Genomic DNA, 25444 nt, shown 5'->3' on the forward strand with positions numbered 1-25444 from the left:
ATAGGTTCGTTTATGCACGTCCTTATACGCTTACGATTTACACGAGTGGCGTTTCGCATATCAACGATGCGTAACACGGTATAACTATGAAAATGGCTATTATCGAAAATTAGTATTGCCATTTCGAGTTAAACAAGGATGATTATTATTATTACATCACGATTATCGTTAACGATCGTACCATTCTGTCCGCTGATTCCCTCTACTTGCACGCTTACTGGTGAAAATTTGACACGTTTGACATAAAATCGATATATCGAAAATTTCTATATAATTAAGATTGGTCATTCTACGGTATTTTATGGCATGAAATCGATCGATAATCATTGTTTACGTGACTTTCTGGATCGTCATACTGGCTCTCTTTCTCTCTCTCTCTCTCTCTCTCTCTCTCTCTCTATCTATCTCTATCTCCATCTCTCTCTCCCTCCCTCCCTCCTCCTTCCCTCTCTCTCTCTCTCTCTCTCTCTCTCCCTCTATTCCTATCTCTATTTCTATCTCTATCTCTGTTTCTGTCTGTCTATCGGTTTCCCTCTCTCTCTCTCTCTCTCTTTCTCTCTCTTTGTCCTTATCTCTGTCCTTATCTCTATCTTTTTCTCTTTCTTTTTTGCACCTTTCTACTTTCTAATTTATATCTAATCCGGAAAATGTTTTCAATAACAATTCATGAAGTTTTTGTACATACATCTGTGAACGAAAAAAAAGTACATGATAGGAGTACTTCTCTATTCGATCAAATTTTTGTTATGCTTCTTATATTATCCCTTTGCGAAGGTTTATTTTACAATGAAAAATATCAATAGATATAAATATTATTGGTATAAATTGATATTTTTTCGTTGTAGAATATTATTAGATGGATAATGATAATATAATATATAGAAAGGGAAATTTGATTGAATAGAAATGGAACCTCGATTATATATTATTTCTGTCCACAACTGTATGTATACGATATTATTCAATATGTTTATTTAATGATACATTAAGTGAAAAAATTATAGCTGGTTTACCTTTTTAAAGTTTTCCGCAATTTCTAGTTAAACCGCAATTGCTTATCTTCCATTTGCTTCCAATCAAACGTATTTATATAATGAATGCTTATATTTTTGTCGTAGTATTACTTGCTTCACTTTAACGCTTGTATTAACATCTATAATATCTTTTTCGTATCAAAAAATATATGAAAGAACCAATTCGAAAGTTGGTAGCGATAAAATGGTGATTGCGTAAGGTTTCCCTTCTTTCTCTCTCTCTCTCTCTCTCTCTCTCTCTCTCTCTCTCTTTCTCTCTTCCTTTTTTTCATTTCCCTAACGATTTCGAAGAAACCTTGAAATTTTGTTTCACGCGTTCCTTGTGGCAAATTCGCATTGTTCGAACCCACGTTGCGTATAGTCGTTGGAACAAAAATCATATTTCGCGGGAAACGTTGCAACGCTCGACAATAGAACTTCCGGCTTTTTTCCGGTTGTCACAACTGCTATGCCGTGCTGGCAAAGGTCTTCGATAAATTCTGGCTTATACGTCCAACGAGAGAAGCAGTAGTAGTGTAGTTGTATACGCCTGCGTACAGTCAAAATACACTAGGGTATAACATAGGAGAAAGAGAGAAAGACAAAGAGAAAGGGAGAAACGAAAATAGAGATGCGGAAGGTTTCAAAAAGAAGGAGAAAGCAACAAAAGATGAAAAAGAAAAACAGAGCCACTTTCATTACTGTCACTGTTATAATCGTTGACTACGGCAGTACTTGTAATAAGATTTATTTTATTAAATAAAGTGCAAAATAATGAGATACTATAAAAGATTTATCTGAATATCATTAACGAATGATAAATATAAGATAAAAAAATTCGTGGACCATTATCTCTATAATAGAGTACCCAATTATCGCTATTATTTAAATTATCAACCGATGGTAATTTCATGGAATTCAAATTTCAATGATATTTAAATTCTTTAGAAAATATGTTTTTACACGATGAATAACATACCTCGATGGATATGTATGGATACATTTTAAAAAAATTTTTTTAAATTATTTGTAAATTTATTAGACAATAAAGATGTAAAAAATTTTTATAGTTTTATTTTTTATAATACACAAAATATAAATTTAATCTCTCTCTCTCTTTCTCTCTCTCTCTCTCTTTTTCTCTCTCTCTCTCTCTCTCTCTCTCTCTCTTTCTGTTTTGTCTCTCGCGTAGTACGCGTAAAATAAAAAAGAAGATTTAAGTATAATCTTATAAAATTGCTCTCATTTTTTTAACTTAATCTTCCTATTTCCCGATTATCATCATAAAGTTCTTTCATTGAAAGCTACCAGTGGCATATAGCGAAAATGCAGAAACTCGAAAGAAGTTACTACTATCTTCGCAAAGTAGCAAGTAAAGTTTCTCTTTTAACGCGTAATACACCATAGAAACGTTAAAGTATGCCGTTGAAAGATGCCAATTAAAGGATCAAAATAGCTTCACGAACTCCCTCTTTAGTGTTCGTCATAATTTTTTTAAAATCGATAAGATCGTTTCCGTGCAATATTCTTTCCTAATTTTTAATTAACGAAACTTTTCGCATTACGTTTGCACAATATACTCTATGCACATATTCTGCGTAGCATACTAACTTGTTTACTTGTTGCTACAAAGAGAAAACTCTATGTATTTGCGAGAAAAAAAAAGAACCAAGTAAATATGAAAAATTTAAAGGAAAATAGCAAAAGATTGGAATTAAAGAGAATTCCGACATATTTAAATAAGATAGAACGAAATAAATAAAATATAAGATATCTGTCATGTTCCGTCACATTCTTCCACAAAAAACGACAACATGACTCTTAGAATTGAATTACAGGCTAATAAAACCCATCATTCTATTTTTCAGATATTTACAAAAAAAAAAAAAATAAAAAATAAGAAAATAAATAAGTATCATGAAATCGTTGTTTAACAGAAAACATTGAAAAATAAAGATTCGTGTTCTTATTAAATAAAATAGAAGAGAAGATTTAATAATGTTCAATGAAAAATTTAATTCCACATTCGCAAAAATAATTGCGGAAGATGCAAGTATATCGTAGTATCAAAAGGGCTTACCAAACTTGGATCGATCTCTATAAGACTTTTCCATCCTGAAAAGGTACTTTATTTTATCATCACATCATTTAATTTTGTTCAATTCGTATTGAATTGAAGAAAATAGATACGAAAGAAAGGAAACGATACATGAATCGCTTCTAGATGTCAATATAACAACTTCAATCAATACAACATTTGAAGAATTTGAACTTCTCACTAATCAATAAAAATTTGATATCACAAAACTTTCCTTATTTCATATTCTATTATCTCTGTAATTAGAATATAAGTAATTAAGATATTATTTATATTAATTCAATTAAATTATAAAAGATAAAAGCGATATGAGATTTTTTTTATGTCTATATATATAGATGAGACACAATTTTGTTTCATATTCAAATTTCAGATTTGAATTTAATATGACTATTTTACAAATAGAAAATCATAAAAGCCTTAACCATAAAAAGGAAAGTTATATTTAGGAAATCAAACAGTCGGTTAAAATATCAGATATTTGCAGTAGCTATTTCTAAAGTGCTTCGTATCCCTTTCGTCTTTTTCATCTGGCTCTCTCTAAGGCCACAAAAGTAATAACGTTAACAAGACTACCGGTATACCTCTGAGCTATAGATATCCGAAAATATCTTCCTGAGAAAGTAATACTTTTTACAAGAAATTCTAGATTGCGTTTACAAATGGATTATATCTCTTTTTTTTTTTTTTCTTCTTTTTTTTTATTTTTGAAGATTTATCTCATCGCAATAAGAGTGAGGTATTAATACTTAATAAAAATTATAACGATAATAAGAAAAAAATCTATTGTATTTATTTAAACAGAACCATTTCCAATATCCCGTTATTTTTATTCATGATTTTTTCACAAGATCCTTTTTCATTGGTGACTATCTTTCGCCGAAGATTACCAATCCGCTCACTATGAGTAACATATTTCTTCCAAAGGTATTTCCGTAGATTTTTTTCTCAAGCTTATCTGCCTAATCATGGAGAAACAAAGGATATATCAATATTTTCCACGAAACGATACTTCTCTCTACGTTTCTATTCGAATAATAATAATCTTTAACACGAGCCATGATGAACAATGATGGAAAGAACGTATCGAAAACCAAACAAATTATCTATCTCGTGATGCGAGAAGAAAAAGAAATACGCGTTTTAATTATCTGTTTGATGCATACTCGTCAGATATAATTTGTCCTAGCGAATATAGTAACAATTCAATCAATGAACTCTTCGATTTTATCGATAAAACTTATCATTCTTTTTCGTTTCTTTTTTATTAAAAAAACATTACGATATCACACACGTAATTTATAGTTAAAATTTCCGATAATAAATATTTTCTATAATTTAAAATCATCTTAACGTGCCAAAAATAAGCATCGACGGGAATAGAAAAAACGATCTATTGTTTTTACATCACTCTTGACGTTTACGCTTACGATAATGGAAAAAATCATACGATAACATCAATGAATACATATAACATACATATTTCACAATTCACGATATTCGAGTCATTCTTCTTTCTTCGTAGCTCTTGTCTTTTGTCAGTCGCTATAATGATTATTCATCTACAAGATAGAAAAGAAGATCCGTTGTTTTGTACCATCAGGATTACCTTCTCCGTAAAATCTTACGATAATCTTGGATGCGTTCGACAACATGAAAGATAAGCATCGACGTCTTGTACATAGATGTTGGTTCTGCATATTCCGGTTCGATGATTACGCGATAGTTTTACGATCGTGACTAACGCTTAGACAAGCGGATAGGCATTCTCCATTATCGCGCTTCGAAGATTCGTCCAAGTTTGAAAGTCGCCGAGCTAACATGAACGATGATACACCCGAGATAAACATTGAATATTTTACTATCCACTTTGGGTTTCAGCATCGACCATATTCTTTTTTTATTTTTTATATCTCATCCTCTTGGGGGATTAACTTCATTTCATCTGAGAATCAGAATGTCGTTACTTCAGATATATCCGTGGATGTGCATATGTACACACATATAGGTTTCTATATATTAGTATATACGAAAACGTATTCAAACGTAAATGTTTTCTATTCAATGCAATCATGCCCGATTTTATTGAGATTCCAAATAATTTTATGATGGAAGAGAATAATTAAAATATTTCATATATTAATGATCATTATTAGAAATCATTTAGCGTTATATTTGTTTAATCACATTTTCTTTTTTTTTTTTTTTTTGGAAATAAAAGATTTCTTTATACTATTCTAACTATCGAAATATAAAATAACTACGTAGATAGGTAGATGATCTACATTAAGATCGACATAGTAAATTTTATCTACGATAGAGTATAAGACCTACCGAGCAGTAGGATACCATGAAGTAATTACAAAAGACGGACTCGCCTTTGTAACTTCAATAATTATCAGTCTCTCAGTAAATGAAGAAGTAATCTTGTACTATGCTTGTGAACGTATATAACGTTGTTTTCATCGAGTAACGGCAACTTGTAAAGAATCGAATTTATTATTATCCGATATTATTATTATTATTATTATTATTATTATTATTATTATTATTATTATTATTATTATTATTATTATTATTATTTAATTCACATTAGAATCCAGCAAGTGAATTGACATCGAACAATAAAATTTTATTTATGAAACTTTTTAGAATGTCATTAATCTTTAAATTGAAAACAATATAAAATATATTTTTTATCGCGAAAGGCATAGAGTTAATATTTAAAACTAATTTATGATAGTGCATTATGATATATTGATTAGCAACTCGAATCAAACTAAACGATCAAGTTGAAACCTTATAAATGAGCATCATTAATAAATAAAGACATTAAAGCATCCATCAAATATAAAAAATTGATGTCGCAATTTTAAAACAAAAGTTTCTCCTTGAACGAAATCGCGCTTGATTTTATTTCTTGAGATGGAGAAATAAAACAGAGATACTTATATAGAACGTAAAAAGTAGTAAAATTGTTTAATCATCGCTACTCGAAGGAAAGTACAAACAAGATCATATAATTCTATAAAAACGTGCGTGCGAGCTAATTTTTATCTCGTCTCGTTTGTTCGTTTCTTGTTCGTGATTTACGAAGGGAAAAGTAAATTATAGTGTAAGGATGGTAAAAAAGAAATTCACGTAAGAGAACAAACTTTTTTCTTCATTTATCGAATTAATTGAAAATATTACAACTTTCACATTTCGGAGTAATCATTTAAAATATGATAAATTTGCGATAGGACCATTTCACAGAATTCGATTTTTCAACAGTGTGAATATTTCGAGCCGAACATCTTATTGCTATAATCATTAAGTGTAATTACTTAAAGAGCTACTAATTATATTTTTCCGTCAAGTACCGACACGAGATATCTTGTTATTGGTTTCTAATGATGGAATGCGAAATTCGATATATCTTTATAATCCATCTAATCCGTTAAAAAGAGTAAAGGGAAAAAGGTGAAAATAGGGAGTAGCAAAGGAAATATGATTCGAATCTTTCAAGTCTTAAGGATAGTAGAAGGTCGAAGGAGAAGATAAGAGTTCGATGTAGTAAAGGTATTGGCACGTTGGTTTATTAGTCTACGATGCGAAGCTCGATCTTCGAGATCTTTGCTAGAGCTGAGATCGCGGCACGCCTCGATCGTATTTTCCACGATGCGCCAATGCTTTTTCCAAGGCACGTTACCGACATTAAACCAAGTTTGTCGTCGTCGTCGTCGTCGTCGTCGTCGTTGTCGTCGTCGTCGGTCTCGTTCTATTCCAACGAAGCCACTAGAAATAGCTTCCCTTCCGACTTTTCATTTCCCTTTTATCGAACGCATAACCTACTATGCGGAACATGGAACTAATGCCCGCTCGTTAAGTGCGCTTCTATGCGTCTTGGAAAAATGGAAATAACGTACGTTCGACTCTAAATCAACTCTTTTCTATCTTGCGGTTTTTTTAACTTATCGCTTTGATCAACAAGTTTTCTATCGTAAATAAGATGATAATTTTTATTATATTGAAAAGACGAATGCAATCACGATAAATACATATTATTATAGCTTAAACGAAAGATAATTCGAAAACGTGACTAACACGATTATTTAATGATTATTTAATGATGTGTAAACTATGGAACATGACCCTTCGAGGTATCCTCATGAATTTTATTCATAAATAATAATAATAAAAGAAATACATTAATTATATATATATATATATATATATATATATATATATATATATATAATATCATCTTTATATATAGTTACATAATTGAAATTATGTTTTGAATCAAGTATAATTTTTGTATAAATAGTTAAACCTTTACGAATAGATAATCACAATGTAAATCACAATAAACTATAATTTTCAATTATAAGTCTGATTTCTTATTCTCTTTTCAATTTTGAACATCGCATTGATGAATCTTCGAATGTTTATTCGAAGATTTAATTTGTCACGGATCTGTGTAAAAAAAAAAAAAGTAAATCATTAGATCGCGATATGATATTTAGCATAAAAAAAATATTTCATCGGGGAACGATAACGTTTCTAGAATCGCGTGCGAACAATTTACGAAGGAAATAATATAGTCATATCGTGTCAAGAGCGAAAACGAGAGCGAAAAGTGAACATTGTGAAATATTATTCCCTACATTATAATTTAGTTAATAAAAGATTGTTAATAATCTTGGATCTATCGGCTGGATAAAAAGGACGTACATATTTTTCTTTTTTTTTTTAATGAAAAGAAGAAACATAAACATATTAAATCGTTTATTGTCTCAATGAAAATTAATCTTGGAAATTTTACTTGTGTAAATCTAATGCGATAGTACGCATTATTTACTATTCTGCATATATCTATCTAGTATGTTACATACGAAGAGACCCGCATCGATCCACTCTGATAGCCAATAACGAGAGAAACAATCGGCAAGGCGAACCGGTACATGCCAATTTGCTGCTGGAAGTTTGGCTGAGAGACAGAAGAAAAAAAGTAGTAGGAATAAGGGAGAGAGAAACGGGAGTTAGTTAGTTACCGTATAGTGCTTACGTTGGAAGTTCGATCTTTCAATTCGTAAACCACGATATTTGGGGAAAGCTCTTTTCCTCTCTCTTATCCGCTCCTTCTCAATGTTTCATGATGGTGGTAGAAAGGAGAAGGACTATGAGAGATACACGACGACAACGACGGCAACCGAAGGCTTTGCTTAAGCCGAGCTTAAATAAGCAAACTGTCGCGTAGCTAGCTTCGAGTAACGTTTCTCCGCCCACTTCATCAACTCCGTCTCCGCTCAAAACTTTTTGGTGGCTGTACTATCCTACGACTGTCGAGCCATATTGAGTCGTAAGATGTATGGTAAATGGTCGACTTCTAACAAACCAAAGTGGAAAGGAGGAGTTGGAGAAATAGAAAAAGAGAAAAAGAAACATGAAGTTGCTTCTTTTACTCCTTTAAAGTAGAGAGATAACGAATGAGTTGCTTCATTATTATCATAATCAATAATCAAGTATTTTCATCATGAATCATTGACGATGATAATTATCGACATACACATATCTACAAGAATAACGTTAATAAGGGAGACAATAACGTTCCAGTTTTTAATATAAATGTGGAAAATTTTAATGACAATGACAATAACGATTGAAAATGTCTTAACGTTAACGTTAAACGAATATTTGATTACAGTTCCAAGTTTGTCTGTTAAGTTTCCTTTAAACTTTAATGAAATGACGTGAAACTCGTTATCGTTAATTATCGAACGTAGCAACTTTTATATTGTAGAATAGTATTTTCAATTGTTCAAGAATACTTTTTTTTTTATATTTTTCTTGACGTAAGATAGATCAATCTTTTACGAAAATTCATTTCTTTCATTTCCAAACGTTTAATATGGAAGATTAGGTGTTTTTTTTTTTTTTTTTTTTTTTTTTTTTTTTTTTTAATAGACGTAAGTATAATACTTACGTCTGTTCGAAAGGTTTATCCTGAATTCAACATAAGTCTTACACAATTGTGTTTTGACACTTGAGCTCCATTGTTCTGGATATCCTACATAAACAAAAAGACGGAAAGAGATGAACAATAATCGCAAAAATATCGTGGAACTCCAGCTAGCAAGAATCGATCTAATAATTCTATCTTGCCGAAGGGGGATCGAAGAAGAGCTTTCGGACGACATCGTTTGGCAATTGTGGTAGACGTGTTTCCGTGAAACCGGAAGCTTGGCCCCTGCGGTAAGATTTGTACGATACTACGCTATAGTCTCGGGCTCTAAGTGTACTTCCTTGTATACCGTGGGGCTTCGCTATGACCTTAACGGTTCCTCCTCTATATAATTTTTTTATTTATATTCGTTAGATTTACTCTTTGTTTTTTCTCAATTTTTAAACTTCACGTAGGATTAAATAATCAAAACCTATATGACATATGCGACATATGCATATATTTCTCATAAATTCTTTCTAGTAATATTCATCTAAACAGTCAAAAAGAGATTACGCGTAAATAACGCAAGAATTTCTTTATAAAAAGAGATTTTTCTTGAAGAAAAAATATAAAGAAGTCAGAAAGACGGATGACATAAAGATTAGATCGTGAAGGAATGCAAAGAGAGAGAGAGAGAGAGAGAGAGAGAGAGAGAGAGAGAGAGAAAACTATACGTCGACGGGTTGAGAATTTAAGCGGTACAACGTTACGAAAAACTTCCTTTTCATGAAAATATTATCTTTGCAAACCTTGTCAGACTTAACGACTTAGACGCAAATTTTAAGGATCCATACTGTAACGGAAATCCAAGGAAGCTTTGTTCCATTGTATTTCCAACCGAAATATTTAGATTGCAGTAAGCGCCATTCTTAAAAGACAAAAATCAATGACTCTTTATATTTAAAAGAAAAGGAAAAGCGCGATAGATTAAAAGATGACACAAGTAATATAAATTTTCTAATGACTTTTTAACAATAATTTTGTATTACTTTTAAGTCGAATCTTTTAATTCAACTGAAATTATTCAAAGAGAATGAATGGACCGATTGAAAAAAAAAAGAAAAAATTATTAATAAAACAGAAAGAAAGAGATAATAAAAGGAATAGGATAATACGAAGAAAAGGGCCCTTTCATCGCTTTATTAATTTCTTTACTGCTTGAAGGGATACGAATACGATTGAGCCCGACTATGTGATCGGTGAAAAGTCGAAACGAAACGACGGCCCGTCGTCACGACTTGAAATTCTTTAATGACGGAAGAAGAGAATTACGCGCTCCATATTCTTTAATGTGGGTTAACGAGCGTAGGAGACTGAGTTTTCGGTATCTTCAGTTTGGATCTGAAAAGTCTGGAAGTGGGGTCCAAGAGTAAAAGTTATGGTCTCCTAGGGATCTCTTTCGTGGATTTTCAGGATCAACGATGTACGGTTCGTGGAACTCCTCTTGCCAAGCTGCTACTCGGCATCGCTTTAAGCTCCAACGAAAATCGTCTAGTTTGCCCGAGAAAGAAATCCTCTATCTTCGTTCTCAAGCAAGATCAATCCTTGATAATAGCCGTACTGGCCTTCTCTGAAAACATTTTAATTTATACGATAGAGGAATTTAAATCAAAAAAGAAAAAGAAAAATTGTAGAAAAATTTCGTCGAAAAAAGAAATTTGATTCATCTTGAAATTCATTGCGATAACGTGAATACTATTAAATGAATTCTTTTGACTTGAAGGAAAAGAATAATCGGTGCGATGGCATTCATGCAATTTGATTGATACAGATTGTCGAGTTTTAAACATAAAATAAAATACGTCTTGTAAATTTATTCATATTTGTTGCGATATCAATAATGAAGAATGATAATTGTTAAAAGAACATATCATATAGAAATAGATAATAGTTTGTATCTTTGTTTATGACGGGTGATTCGTATCTTTTTGCAAAACTAATTCGATTAGTCATTCCCAATTAACAATACACAACTCGTTAAATGGTACATATTTCAATTCTATGGTTTTCCAAGAATTCTCTTGCCATTTTTCGAGTTTAATTATTTTTTAACACAAAACTGTTCATTAATGTTTTATTGAAAAATGAATACTATCAATATTTGTCTGCGTGTTATTTGATACTATTTCGTTAAAATCATTTTATACATTTACTCTATCACCAGACAGTGTTAAACGTTTATAGAAGAGAATCAAAAATATCAACTGGACTAAAATATTTACGGAACACTTAATATTAAATTTCTACGAAATGTATAAAAAATGTATACAAATACGTGATAGTCATACTCTACATTTTTAACGAAAGTAATTCTACGAAAAATCTAATTCAAGTTAATACGAGTTATTCGATATAATTTTGTAAAGTATTTTGAGTGACTCGACCAGTCAAATTCAGAAGATGCATGTGAACGGAGACTCTCAAAGAGGTTTCGAGCGAATGGTGCTAAATTTACGATAACTCGGAACATGCAATTACCGTCCGAGTGGATCTCGACTCGATTCGTCCTCTATTTCCCTTTCTCTACTACCCCCTTCCCTTCCTATCCTTTCTCTCATCGTGTCTGCTTGCCTACCTCACTTGACAGTAAAATGTACCAAGCACTTCACTTGCCAAGCTCTTTGGTAGAAGGTTCGAATTGAAATTCGTGAACGCAACTTCTGTCTCTCTTTCCCTGCTCTCTCCCCTCCCTCCCCCACTCTCTCTGTTTCTCCCTCTCTCTCTCTCTCTGTTTCTCCCTCTCTCTCTCTCTCTCTCCCTCTCTCTCTCTCTCTCTCTCTCTCTCTCTCTCTCTCTCTCTCTCTCTCTCTTTGCCCTGTTCGTATTTTTTGCATTGACGATGACGCCAATTACAGCTGACGTAATCAACCGACTGAAAGTAATTATTGACTTTTTATTTGTTCATTGCATTTGTTTCATTCATAAACTTGAAATAACTCTTTCATATGGAATCTATATCTTATCTACCTATTAAAAGAATTTAAATAAATCACGCATTCTACATATCCAACAGACTTAACATAATGTGGTTATGTAAAATTCTTCCGTGTCAGTGATTTTTGAAACAATTCTTAAAGCTTACGCACTTTAATATCTTAATTGTTATAATATTCATTTCGTTATAATTTCAATCAATTTTACAACAGCTGTATATACTTTGTATTTGACGTATCTTAATTCAATATCTCTTAATTTTTCTTATACAAACATTTTTAAAACGGAGCTACACAGTTAACAGGTTTAAAACATCGGCGTCTGAATTATTTGTAACTTCTGAAATAGAAGGTTCCTGATCAATATGACTTGGTCTCTTGGATGATCCTAGAACAGCCACAAGACGAAGGAAGATCAGGACACGAAAGGAATTTCCACCTAGCTTGACCTCGTTTGGATCTTTCCATAAAGCAAGAATGCCTCTCTCTCTCTCTCTCTCTCTCTCTCTCTCTCTCTCTCTCTCTCTCTCTCTCTCTCTCTCTCTCTTTGTCTATCTATCTGTCTCTCTGTCTCATCGTTAAGAGAACGCGCTCTGCCACTCAAATCGTATTACCTTTCTCCTACTAGCTCCTTATTTCTTGCACCTTTCACGAAAGAACACAAAAATGTCAATGACTGCGTAGCAAAAGGCATTCTTCGTTCTTAATTAGGTATATATCCGTATTTGGTCATTCTCAACTGTTTTTAAAACTACTAAAGAAGTGAAAAAGACATACGAGAGTTTGGATGAAATTACGTTGTAGGTGTTGTGTGATGTATTCTTCTTATAAATCACTCCTGCATGTTCGCGGATACAAGATACGAGAGTTATCCTTTTACCACGTCAGGATAGTTGACATGATAATTAATATATTTAACGACGAGAACAACTTTATAAATACAATCGATATATTTTATACAATTAACAGTATGTATAGTGTTTTATAACTTGCGATTGATAGATTTATGATTGTCTTGCTACCGAATCGTTAACTTGTATTTTACGATTGTTTAACATACAAGTTACATTTAATGTTAATTAAAGAATTAATATTCAAATGATTTTTCTTCTATCAATAAAGATCTCAAAGTTATTTCATTCTATGCAAGATAACTCATGAGAGTGAAATTTTGTCAATTATTTTTAAGAACTATTGGATATATCAACTTTATGTTGTTTGCTCGTATGAGAAATAATGAGAGTGAAGTTCAACTATGTACAAGTTCACTTAACAAATTTTCCCACGAGAGAATCTCTCTACAACTCTAACGACCAAATGTTTCACTGTCTTGGATAGACTCTTCTCGTTTCAAGTGTTTAACAAAGCCCGATCCATGTTTCATGATGTACGTGATTTCTTGAGACTTTCGAAAAACCCTTAAAACACTCGGTCTCTAGAAACTATTTTCCCTATCAAACTTATATTATGAATAAAAAATATCATGAATTTCAAGTCTTTAAGAAATGTTTAAATTATCACTATCTCTGTATATTTTCACAAAATATTAATGTATCTTACGTATGATGTACAAGTGTCTCATATGTACAGTCTCAAAGGGTCTTTAAATGTGGAATAAAAATAATTTTTGTATTGTCGAATTAGCGTTTCCCGTGATTACCTTTATATCTTGTATAATCAGAAAGAAATATCAATTGTTTTAAGGCCTGAAACGATTGATTTAATGTACTTAATATAAAGTTATACATATGCATGAGAGAGAGAGAGAGAGAGAGAGAGAGAGAGAGAGAGAGAGAGAGAGAGAGAGAGAAGAGAGAGACGGAATAGATTTAACCATCCGTTCGGAACAGTCGTTGTCACCATCGCTACGTAGGTACATACATAGACCGTTCTCTCCGAGCAAATGACTGGCTTCGAATTACGATGATTGGATGGCATTCGAAGCCAAAACTTAACCACAGCCGTGCAAGTACCTGATCCCGCCCATCCATAATCATGGCAGAGAGATATTCATGCGTTCCGTCGAATCCTCCGCACTTCCGACTGCAAATCTCGTTTCGTCACGTTGATGACTGTTCATCCATAATAGTTCTGTCTATAGGACAGAACACGTCAAGAGGACAAGCGGCTGCGCTCGACTTACGCACAATGTAGGCATTCATTCTACATTGTGTCTGATGCCGTACAGCTGTGGTGTACAAAGGATAAGTCTTACGTTATCGGCTTACTTCTATCTCCTCCTGTTTCTTTGTATAACATTCATATATGTATATATATATATATATATATATATATATCCATACGCACGATAAAAACCATGATGAAACTATGAAAAGTATAGAAAATGTTCTTTTTTTTTTATATCTGTATTTCATCGCATTTCTCTGAACCAAGTTTTGCGATGTCAGTACGTGCTGCTCGTGTATATTCGAGATTAAATGGCACGAAGAAAAGAGATTTTGAGTGAGCAAAGACTTTGCTCCACGCCATCTTCTTTTATAAGAAGGGAAATAACGCGAGAAAGAACGCGGAACGTAGATCCGCGAAGTAGAGCTGTTGAAAGTCTTTTTCACGTGGAAGTAGAAAAGAAAAAAAAAAAGCACAAGATAAGAAGAACGAGTAAAAGAAGAGGAAGAGAAGGGAGAAGAAGACGAATAAGGAGCACAGAAGGAACCAAATTAGGCTGTTAGGCATAGTGTAAGGGCATGAAGGAGAAAAGGGAGCGGAAGTTGAAGGTGGAGCGAGTGGATCCAGCCTTCGGAAAATGAGACTGCAAAAGCTTTTTTCGCGCTTTTGAATCTTGGACCTGATCAAAAGTCTTGCCAGCGGCAACTATGTTGGAAGGAGTCTCGTGCCGTGTTGCTCCCTTCATTCAATCTCGACCTTTCGCCTCCTTCCATTCACCCATCCATTTATCTATCCATCCTTCTATCCATCCATCCATCCATCCATCCACCCATCCACCCATCCATCCATCCATCCATCCATCCATCCATCCACCCATCCTTCTATCCTTCCATCTTTCTTTTCTTGGCGTAGATTCATCGAGCAAAGGCCTAAAAACTAGTTCGCCACGTTACGATAGGTCCCATCGATTTCAAAGTTGAATTCACAGTTGTCATCGAGAGGCGCCACTGGGTATATCCACTCGGTTATAATCAGAGCATTCGTACTCGGTGCATTCAAGATAGGAACTACTTCCGTCTTTGCCTCTTCTCTGCATCTTGGATCATTTCCACGACTTTGTCGCAACTGTCCTTTCACGTTTTCATTTTCTTCTTCGTTCAGCATTCATACAAAGAAAAAGATTTCACTGGCCAAATGATGCTCGTTATTCAAATCTAAAGTCTAAAAGAAGAATGGAGAAACGTATCAAATGCGCAAAATCTTTTCTTTTTTTTTTTTTTTTTTTCAATTTTGTCTATTACCCCTATCATTTCTCAACAGGAAAAATGTCACGTTCAAAGAAAGAATAATGCGATTGTCCAATTGGTGAAATCTTTGACAAAATGATTTCACATGAGAGAATCGATGATACGCCATGCACACTTCGTAGATCATAATTAACTTGCTCTAGATAAAAGTGACCGGAAAAAAAAGAGTTATTAACGCTCGAGTCTATCTTCTTGATAAGTCAACCCTAAGATCTTAATTAACGCAAAGTAGATATTCGACGGCATTTGTATTATCCAACTTGAGTGCGTATCACAAGGGAAGGAAGGAAGAATACTCCAAGCGAAATGAAAATCCCTTTTTACATCTCATTATCGTAGCTTTATTTCCGTATTAATAGAACAAAGAGGTAGATTGCGTAATTAAATACTGCCACGTGGTAGTTTAATTCGAAGCGTTGGAAACATTGTTTGAACTCAATTAGACTTTTCTAAATTAGAGAAACGTTGCACTTTTATCCGAAATATATGCCTACGTATATCCCATGCGTGCACATGTTCGTTTTAACGCACGAATATAAATGCAGCATGAAAGCACACACAAATCTCGTTTTCATTTAGAATACGCGAATTCAGTTAAAAAACAGCGCCGATGGCTGATGTTTCCACATGAGTTAACTCACTGTCGTACTTCTTGCTTCTCTTTTCGCGACATCACCCCAGGGATCCTCGTTTCCATGATTCCAGCAAACAATTTTCCTCCTTCTTCCGTGTCTTCTCCTTCCTCCGTGTCTCTCCTCCTTCTTTCATATTTAGAGCCAGTTCAAAACTTGAAATCAGACTTTCTGCGCGTTGGTAACGACGTACGTACCCGCGTTCTTGGTCCTTTTATCGAAAGTCCACAAGCAAGAACGGTTAACCGAGGATTCGTACTTGTTGAGCCGCTTAATAGGAGACCTTCGGGAAAGTTGGCCCAGCAATTTTTCACTCGGCTAAGTCCCCGAAACTCTATCCGATTCCAGATTGCTTGACTTGTTCGAAGTTTGTCGCAGTGGTATATCTTCTCATCCCTTTTGCTTCTTTCATCTTTCATTCCTTACCTCCAGCTTTTCTTCTAAGCGAGAATAAGTACGATATTACCGATATAACAGTCACACTTTAGTTATACTTTATATATATATATATATATATATATATATATATATATATATATATATATAAAAAAAAATAAATAAAAATAAAAAAAGACCAGAAAAAAAACAGCGATGATATGAAAAATTATCAATTATCAATTGATTTATAGAGAACGATGACAGAGTAGAAATGGATGAAGGAAAACAATGAAACTTGCCAAATTTGAAAACAACAAACATATGGTTTTCGAAGGGCCGACGGATTGCAAATTTAATCATTATGTTCAAAGCACTAACTGAAATGGTTGCTCGTAAATTGCAAATGGTGCGATCTAGTTTCTCGCAGGACCGTCCGTTCTATTTCCTCTATCTGGTCGAGTCGGTTCTTCTCGCAGGGTACACGAGCGAATTAACTTAAAAGCGGATTCGTTGCGCGATGAGTACATCGAGTGTGCAATTACGGATACTCGTGCTCATAATTGAGTTAAGAGAGTCGTCGTCGGATTATCTGTGATGATTAGTTCGCCGAAGCGCTTGCGTTTCCGCGTTCTCGTTTAAAGGGAGAAACGACTGGATAGCAGCGGCAATGGCAGAACCTTCGCTTTTCAAACTGCCGCGCAAAAAGGGCACTTCTCTCTCTCTCTCTCTCTCTTTCTCTCTCATTCTCTCTTGTATTCGCGCGCGTGCGAGTTCCACCTGATAGCGACCAACAGCACACGGAGCATGTTGAAAGCATTAGGAAGTTTCTTGCAAGCCTCGCCGGGAGAAATTAGAGGCAATCATTCTTGGCTTAACCGATGCACGATTCGAGCGGTTTTGCGGCACCTCTGCACCTTCCTAACACTCTCTGAGACACTCAAGGAACTCGTTCACTCGCATTCACGTAATAACAGACAATCTCCTTGGGTGGGATATGGATAGATCCATTACCGATATCTTTTTTCGAAACTCGAGTTTGATACTAATCACGGGATTCGCTCTCTTCTTATAGCCTCTCTTCTTATTGATCCTTTTTTGTCATAAATTCTTAGTTAGATATACAAACGTTTAAGGCGTTAACGAGATCTTATGTCTACTTAATCTTATAAGATCGATTTTATTTCTTTTTGTTTTCTTTTTCTTTTTTTTTTTTTTTTTTGTTTCCTATCTCATCGGCCATTTACCAATCTCTTAAAAGCTCATTAACCAGTAGTAACATCTCTGAAATAATTATCAACTGCAAACGACTGACGTAGTTTAATTAAAAGTTTGGTTTCGTCGCGTACTTTAAAAGTATATCGGGGAGAACAAAAGGCATAGTCATTGGCGGAGAAGCATTACCGTAATGCGCGCTGCTTCGAAACGAACGCAGTAGACGCCGGAACCGGACGAACCGGAAATAAAAGCCAGACGTTATATTACACTTAGTCGCGAAGCGGTTCGGTCGACGTGTGTAACGAAGAGGGCCTCTCAGTTACATCTGGAAACGTGGAAAGCGTAAAAGATCGCTTTCCTGTGCGAAAGTACTTTCCATTTAATCACATACTAAATCCCTACCGTTCTTCCAAGCGTCCTTTAATTGGATTAACAAATGAAATAGAGTCGGCGATTCGCTTTGAATCTTTCCGCTTCGAATGATGCTGCATTCGCTATCCGCGATAAGCTTCTTCCCTTCGATTCAAATACTTTCTTTTGGTCTTTCTTTTTATCCTTTTTAGGCACGATTGCAGAAAATTTCTTATATTCTCGATATAGAGAAAAATATAAAAAACGATTGACCACAAAACTACATAATATTTATAATATTTCGTTTTGGATTAATGACATTTTATATCAAAATTTTAATCGATGAATAAAATATTATTTGTGTCACGTTTAAAATACATCGATCGAAGGTACAAATTGTTCGTCATTGTTGTTACGTAGAGGACAACGTTCGCACGAAAACAACAACCACGCATGAATCTCGTTAACATAAGTGACTTCTCGTTTAAATGAACCGTACTACGAACCGTTGACTATTTCAACCATAAAGATGCCACGTATATATGTAGATAATAGGTATTGTGATTAACCAAGGTAAAATAAACAAGTAATGATATACAGTAACACACGATGAAATCAGTTGACATACTAATCACGTTCTATTCTTTTAATGTACCTTGGATCTTAATGACAACATTTTTAATGAAATTTTATCGATTGGTCGATTGGAAAGATTAGAATAATAATAAATATTTACTCGAAGATTACTACAAATATAAATCTTAAATGTACAAATATTAAAATGTATAACCAAATATTTGTAGAATTTTTTTTCACTGCTATTTTTAACGTAGTTTTATACTAAATTAATAGTAATAGTATATTTGAGTTCTACGAAACTTAATATCTAGCAGCTGTTACCTTTTTATACATTTATTATCTTGCCGAAGGGCTTGATTTTTAATGTAGAATTTTTCCTTTTTCCTCCCAGCTTTTTTTTCTTCCTTTCTCTTACTTTTATCAATTTCCAAAAAATTTCCAACTTTTTTCAATTATTTGCTTCGTTAATTATTCATATTTTTATCAATAAACTTATATTTTTTTGATGACGCGATAAGTTAATTGAAATCCGATTCTCAAAACGGCGTAAAATTTCACGATACTTCGTGTGAATCCGCGTGTATAACACCGTTGAAAACATGGCGATAATTGTAATCGCGCTTGAACGAATCTCTTCGTGAACGGTTATAAAAGGATCGACGAATTCTAAAGCGTTAGAAGCAAAAAGTTTTCAAAGTAGCTGCTTTCCCGACGAAGTGGTTGCTTACTCGCAGCATACGCTCGTTTCAATTAGTACGTTCGCATAGTTACGAACGAATCACTACCTAACACATTCGTGTGGATTGGCACTGCACTGTGGTACTATGTTCTGTACGTTAGTGCAAAGAAGCAATCAACACGTCGTTCGTGTGGTTGGTTTCATAGCTTCAGGCTACGAATCATGTATTCCTTCATCTCGCTTTAAACTTGGTTTATGGTCGCATTGAACACGAATTAAAAATACAGCTATTTTAGGACCATTAATAAAAATTCATGTATTCGCACGTTATTCGTCGAATAATTTCAAATCGATTGGTACGAATGTTTCTTATAAAAGATTTATCGAAGGTACGTAGATACGTAACTTGAAATAGCGCATCATATACGTAACCTTGTCATTTTCCATCCTTATCACATTTTACTTTATCCAAGCAATCTTAGAACTTGTCAAAAGCATATTGTATTATATAACCATGTACGAAGATAAAAAGGAATGGGCTAAGGAATGTGGTAGAGACCGACTTCGATCGTACGTACGCGTTCCTGCAACTAAATCAGACGAGGAGAGAAGCCAAAGAGATGGATGGGATAGACGAAGAAAGAAAGAACGAAAAGGACAGACGCTACTGGGATAGAGAAGGAAGAATGTGAGTGAGAAAGAGGAAGAGGAAGAGAAAGAGAAAGAGAGAGAAAGACAGAAAAGGAGAAAGGTAAAGGGTGAGAGGGATTCGTAGTCAACGCCGTGATATATTGGTAGGTATAAACGCCGCGGTATTAAGCTAGATAACAAATTATCGTGCAGCCACATCGGGGTGCATTGCACACGCTCTCAAACCAACGATTCTATGTACATTCTATATGCAACACGCGCGTACGAAATGCATTTCTCTCTCTCTCTCTCTTTCTCTCTCTCTCTCTCTTTCTCTCTCTCTTTCGCTCTCTCTTTCGCTCTCTGTCTCTCTCTCTCTCTCTCTCTCTCTCCTTCTCTCTCTGTCTTTATGTCGACTGTATCTGAGTGAAGAAACGCAAGGAGCTCTTTTCGAAAATGACGCTGACTCGAAGAATATATTCCTAAGGAGATCGCGAAGACGTGCCTGTTGGTTATTTAAAGAACGTAAGATTAAGAAAATGGTTTGTGGTTTTTGATATATGACTAACTTGAAAGTGAGAAAGAGAGAGAAAACTAGATATTAGTATTTCTTCGTAAACGAGTAAGCAAACAATTACAATGAATTGTCAATTGAAAACGATACGATGTAGATTAACATTACTAGTTTCGACGATACGTTTGCGTGTGTATTTGGCATCATTGTCGACTGATACAGTGATGGTATTAGTAGTATCAAGAGAATGCAGCGTTAGCTATTGAAAGCCTCCGAGCTATCGAATAATGTATACGTCGAACGAACGAGATATCTACTATTGGTATAGTAAAGCCCGAAGGCCCATAGAACTGGAATAAAATATCGTATTTCGTTTCTTACATCAAGTTGTACTATCTACACAAAAATAAACGCGATAAATGAACGATCACAATTCCGAAAGGATATTAAAAAATTAATGTTCTACATTCAATATAATACTGTTCAATAATCTCAAATGTTATATGCTGTATCTATGTTCAAAATACCTATGACGTATCGATAGGTGTTAATGACAGGTTGCTTGTCGATGATATGTACGTATCGATCCATTAATCGATCGATAAGAGCTCCTCTCGATCGTGGAAATTTTTTCCGAGAAAGTACTTGGATCGACTATTCCAATGAGCGATTTTTCAGTGGAGATATTCAGATCTAATGAATACGTAGAATGTAGATACACGTATGATACGTTGATATGCATATTGGTAACGAATATTGGACATACGAGAGCCGTACGAGAGATGTCCACTCGTCAGTGACAAATTCTTATCTACGAAACGAATCGTGACATTATCTTCGTCGATGGAATTAATTATTCGAAAACGTTGGATAGTCAATTATTCACTATTGTAATTAATATGGTTTATGGACGTTTCTAGAACACGAGATCAAACATTGCCGTTTACATATGTACCATACAATACCATGGAGGTGTAAAGTTACCAATAATATCTGAATACTATTAATACCAATATAGGTAATATTTCCTTTATGCGAGATAATTTAAATGACGCAATAGAGAATAAGGAAGGAATCATTGAAGCTTTCTTATCTCGCTAATGAACAAATCGAAATAATAATAAATAAATTTATCTCGTAAGAATTTCCTCGTAAGGATTTCAAAGAATATCATTAAACAAAAGTTTTTCAAGACTTAAATCATCGATCGTTCACCTGATTTCATTTCTCGTTCTTCCTACATATCTTGCTATAAAACAAAATGATCACTTTATAGATTCACTTCGGTGTCTTTTAAAATTTCGTTACGCATATGCGAACAACTCGGTAGTACGTGCCAAAATGGTAAAAGCGAATTCCTCGTCAAAAAGTATCGCGATATCGAGCGGCAAGTCAAGTTAACGCGATTTGACTGTTATCACTCGACCATAATACTGGAATAAAACTTTTCAACGATTCAACTGCTCGATGAACTCGATTGATCTCGCGCGTTGATTGAATTTGATACTTTTTTTCACTTATTTTTCACAAAAAGCGGAAGCCGACGGTTCGTGCTATGACGCGTATCCTCAACTTCGTTTCGATATTTTGTCGGTTTTTTCTATACCCATCCTTTAACCGCTTGTTTTTAGAACTTTTATACTATCGATATGTTTTCTAAGCACGAACGCAGTTTATTAAATGTAAAAACGAAAGAGATATCGGTACGAGAAAAATAATACAATTATAAACGAGTTTCATAATTGTTTTTATAAAATCTCTTTAATATCTGTTCGAAAACAATCAAAGTAGATCCGAATTATGATAAAAATCAACGAGTGTTATTCGTTGGATATGGGATTAAAATCGATAATATCTGCACACTAGTTAGTATAGTACAACATGTAGTATGGGTAAAAATGAAAGTACTTCGTTGATGATAGACCAGAGTACGCGCGAACCTATCTCGTTCGGTACAGACCGAACATTTACTAGTTACGTGACACTACTGACTGGTGTGACAAGCAAATACCAATACATCCATGGCCGTGGAACATAGCTCCTAGTGATTCAATGATCCATTAATTACATTCATTTTAGCAGTCACGAATGTCTATTTGAAATTCTATAAGAAATGCGATTACGTTGCAAAAAGTTCTCGCTCTCGTCGAAATATTACATTTCTACATTTTCAAACTTACGCAACTAGCATTTCTCATATTGAATAATTTATAATGTGTTTAGTTATAGCTCATCGAGGTGTTCGATATAATCTTTCGAATATTTACATATGTATTATTTTAACGATACTTATTAAAGTTAAACAATGTGATAAAATTTTGCCGTCGAAATATTCAACAATATATGAATTAGTCACAAACGAACGTCGTGTAAACACCATCATGGACAATCCTGATCCGAATGACAACAAAAATCAGCTGGAATATGAAAACAGAATGATAAAGCAAAATAAACGGATTATCTCTAAATAATTCCTGCATTGTTTCCTCTCTGATTTTTCCATTTATATAGGTATGTAATATATATGATCACTTAATATATGTAAAATAATACCATTACAATATATTTGTAAAATAAATAATAACGGAATTCGTTTTTCCGTGGAATAGTTGAAAACAATTGGAAATCAAACAGATTGTACACCTATATACGTGGGAAATGAATTTGACTAAAAAATGTATTACCTGTTTGGCACGATTCAAAAGAACAGCCCATTTATTTGTCACCATAGTCAACAACGAAACGAATAAAATGTATTTTTGTTGTTCGTTGCCGTATAATCGCTGTAGAAATCGTGTTATTATATTAGGAAATATCGTCAAGTTGACGTAAACTCGATTTGTTCATTACTACAGATCACGAAGCCGCTTTTCTTACGCGAATTACTTTGCACGAAGTTTACAAACATTATTTAAAGTTTTCCAACAAAGCTCCTCTTTTCTTTTCCTTCTTCTTACAGCGATATCGCTAACTCTTTCTTTTGTACACTCTTTCATCTTCCTTGCCCTCCATGTCATTTCTTGATTCAGGATTAATTCAATTTCACGCTGTCATTCGTGTTTATTTTGCATAGCATTGATCTCGCGACAAGTTCCACGTGTACTTTTGTAAAGGGAATAAGAAAGTTCGCTGCCATCGTTCCTTTCCCATAAATTTCTTTCGTACGACTTTAAAAGAAAAAAAAAAAAAAAAAAGAAAAACTTTTCTAAACTTCCGTTTCCTTTCGTTGCACGATTAAGAGTAAAGCGATCATTTGATTGCACCAAAAGTATTTTCGGATATTAACGGGACCAAATTTCTCTATTTATTTCGTCTTCGATCCTCGATTCAAAAGCAGTAACGAGGTAAAATCGCAAAATGTATTTTCTTCTCTCTTCTTTTGAAGATTTTGGGAAATTCTCTTAAAGTAATTGAAATAGAAAATAGGATCGAATGATAATAAATAGATTATAGAAACGCGGATGAAATTTTATATACGGAGGGAAAAAACGCGAAGGGAATTATGTTCGAGAAGGAACAGTAGCTTTGATCCTAACCGGTCAAAGGGCAACGTCTCCGAAGAGAGGCCGACGTTAGCTGCCGTCCTTTGGGCTATTGTGAGTACCATTGTTGCACAAACTGTATTACAGGCGGAAGTGGCGACGTCCTACCTTCCGTTGCTCGTAATTCAGTGTCACAACGCGTCCTGTTAACCAGCCTCTCTTGTAACCCTCGGCCTCTCCTCTTCTAGAGGAACGATCGTCTTGCATAACTCGCGGCACCATTGAGACACTATTGGTTTCTTATGATGGCTACCTTTATATATACGGTTATGCGAGATATTCACATATTTAAAGAGTTCACAATATACTTATGAGTGCCACGGAAAAAAAAAATATATATATATATAAAAAAAAAATATATATATATATATATATATTTTTTTTTTTATTTCGAAGCAAAGAAAGCGCTTTAATTTTCCGGCGCCAGCGCTCTCAGAGTGTGCTCATTGTTGATATTATAGAGGCATCGACGATCGACAGATCTCTCTCGAATTCATTCGCCTCTCTGTCCCAGTTTCGCTGTGATTACTTTGCTCCTTTCTTCCCTTCAAATTCTCTCATCGTTTCTCATGCGAACGTTTCCTATCATCGACATCGGCAGTCATCGCCCAGAACTCCAAGAAGGAACTTCGGAGAGAAACCGAAGCTCCGACAACAATGGATGCCCAGAGGGCTAAAGCTCTATTAATAATTCCGGTCCGACGTCGTTACGCTTTAAACGAACGAGTCGACGTTGTCCGTCATTGGGGACCATGCAAAGGGATGCCCATGCACTGTCTTACGCCTTCTAGAAGCGGAGACGTCGGAAGTGGGATAGCTAAGCGATTCGTTCTGTTCTCTAGGGAGTAACCTCTCAATTAGCCTGCTTTCCAGCGAACTATGACTCCCTTGCGATGAAGACGAGCGACCGCTACAATACACACAAATCTACAATATTTTCTCTTTTCTTTCATTGTTCCTTATATTTTTTACAAATTGATAAATAATTTACCATCGACTTTATCCTCTTTTTTTTTTGTTTTACCACCAAACTCTTAATATTTTTTTATTTACTACGTTATAAAGTTTTTCTGATTGGTCCGAAGATTTTTCTTTCATATTAACCTTTATGTACTCAGTCGCTTTTTTTTTTTTTTCTTCTTACGTTCACTATTAAATATTAAAAGTAACCTCAACGAATCGAAACCCATGAGATACGATATGCTTGTACGTTTGCTTTGAAAAGTCCTAACTCGAGGAAAGGTAGAATCAAACTTATCGTGATTACTTTTTAAACTCATAAAATTTATAACATTCGCTTTACGAATTCTATCATACTAGCGTTGCAGCAATGTTGCTTTTTCCATTCTATTTTTTCTTCGCGTTCAATCCTATCAACTTTTGCACTCCCGTTTCCTTTCATTCTCCAGAAACTGTCCGAAGTTCTTAGTTCCATCGGCTCCGTTGCCACGTAGTTT

The 25444-nt window shown here is 34.3% G+C and overlaps 1 protein-coding gene across 1 annotated transcript in view; it reads left to right on the plus strand.

The window, feature by feature from the left end:
• Positions 1–25444, plus strand: part of LOC124951238 (nephrin-like) — a 282614-nt gene that overhangs the window by 76064 nt on the left and 181106 nt on the right. The window lies entirely within an intron of this gene.

This window comes from Vespa velutina, chromosome 8 (assembly GCF_912470025.1).
Source record: "Vespa velutina chromosome 8, iVesVel2.1, whole genome shotgun sequence".
In the NCBI taxonomy this organism is placed as follows: Eukaryota; Metazoa; Arthropoda; class Insecta; order Hymenoptera; family Vespidae; genus Vespa; species Vespa velutina.